This window comes from Austrofundulus limnaeus, unplaced genomic scaffold (genome assembly GCF_001266775.1).
Source record: "Austrofundulus limnaeus strain Quisiro unplaced genomic scaffold, Austrofundulus_limnaeus-1.0 Scaffold629, whole genome shotgun sequence".
In the NCBI taxonomy this organism is placed as follows: Eukaryota; Metazoa; Chordata; class Actinopteri; order Cyprinodontiformes; family Rivulidae; genus Austrofundulus; species Austrofundulus limnaeus.
In genome coordinates, this window is record NW_013953031.1 from 299,026 (window position 1) to 301,276 (window position 2,251).

Genomic DNA, 2,251 nt, shown 5'->3' on the forward strand with positions numbered 1-2,251 from the left:
TAATAATATATACATAAAATAAGATATATTACTTATTAAAAAGAAATGGAGTAAAATAAGCTGAATATTTTTTTTCTTCTCACCAGGTCCACAAAATACAGGATTTTCTGATGATTTTTCTTTGGCCCTCCTGAAGCGTCGCTGTCTCGACGCGCTCAGCAAGACCGTGGACCTGTGCGTTAGAATAGTGGACGAACTGTGATTTTTTTCTGCTCGTTGTACCTAGGAAAAAATGTCAGAATCTCCTTTGCCACTTGACGTAATAAATCACCTTCAATCAGCCGTAGATGAATTAAGACAAATTCCYTTGCCTGTCAATGTAAACTCTTTCCTAAATTATCCTGATGAGAACATTTCTCGGGAAAGTCAATTAAATGAAACACAGCAAACTGTGGACTTTTTCCACACTTTGGACAAAGTAATTTCAATTCTCCCTCTATTTGATCTGCAAGCTTAAATAGACAGATTACGGGAAATCCCTTTTCCTTTAAACTTGACACATATTTCTCCTGATGAGATAATTTCTCAGGAGACTCGTCCGGTAGAAAGATCTCAGACTGTTGAAAATTTTCAACTTTTAGAGGAAGCTGTATCAGATCTTTCTCAAATCCAGGCAGATGAAAACTCTTTACAAAATTTATCTCAGAGTGAAAATGCTCTACACGAGCTTAAACAATTAATTTCAGGATTCGGGGCTGTGCCTTCAGATGACATTCATCAATACGGAGCAGGACCCTCAACAGAACAGAATCYAAATGCGCAAATTTCTACTCGTGAACGGTTTAATAACCATGAAATTCGCCAATGGGTTTTTATACCTCGTTCAGATAATGCACCGAAGTTAGCCGAATATTACACCAGTGTTATGAGTATTCTGTCAAATCTTGCTGACAGGGTTGAATCTTTATCCCYTAGAAATGACCTCATTCAGATTGAGTTATCTGGTGAAAACGTTTCCCATAATGTTACGTTCCACGTCGATGAAAACTCGAGCAACATTTTATCTGAATTTACAGATTTTCTAGATTGTTTAATTCAATCCGACGGACAGATKGATTCGGAGAATGATTTAGAATTCATCATTCAAACTGTTAAAAATRCYAGGGGAAGAATCAAGRGGAATGCTGAAAAATGTTTGGACACAGAATTAATAAATAAAAAGAGAAAACATCTATTCATCGTCCCTGAACGAAATGATCAATTGTGTTTCGCGATAAGTTTATCGCACACTCACAATCCACATTTAACAGATGACGAGGCTGTAAATTTTGCCAGAACTTTACAACATCAAGCCGGCTTTACAGATCAGACACCTATAACATTTTCTGATATTTGCAAATTCGAGAATATTCTGAACCGAAAAATTGTTCTATTTTTTCGCGTTTCCGATCATACATCCATTCAAAAAATTTAAAATATTTTCACACAGAACTAGGCCACTCTTTCTCTTTCTGTTTTAAAATCATTATTACGGTATCAAAAATATCAAAGCTTTCTTGGGGTGTAAATACTTCTGCAACTTTTGTTTTACTCAGTTAATTAATTTACACACACACAGTTGTGGAGGGTTTTGTCCAATCTGTAATGATCCGCTCTGTCCCAGTCAAGATTTATGTCCAGTGAAATGTACATCGTGTAACAGAACTTGCCGTAATCAGGCATGTTTTTTAAGACATCAAACTGCTGTTCGCAGACCCGTGGCCCAGAAAAACGTCAGTAACTGCGAGCTGATAAAAATGCCTTAAATGTCAAAAAATTTATCGCTTTCCCATATCTAAAAAAGAAATGCCGCACATTAGTGCACAGCGAAAATGTAGTGCTTGTCATCAACCCATATCATTAGCAGCAGACGTGACGCTCGGAAGCCATCATTGTTTCACTCAACCTTGTCCAGTCGATGATCGTGTGAATGATAAAATCATTTTTTATGACCTTGAAACATTTGCAGATGAGCAGAACGTGCACGTGTCATTTCTGGTGTGCAGCAAAAATATCGAAGGTTCTGAGTAGTCTTCTTACAGTCTGGATTGCGTTCATAATTTTATTGTGTATGTAGCGAATTACTTAATGAACCTTAGGACCAGCCTAATCTTCACAAAGGTAATCCCTCAAGATCTTGCAAAAATGAAATTTGAAATAATAAAATACCCCTCTGATCATGAAGTGAAAAGTGAAAACTTGTGACCTGGTCAGATTTCTCAAAATAAAGTAATTTATTTTAGATATATGAACAGAATAAACATACAAACAT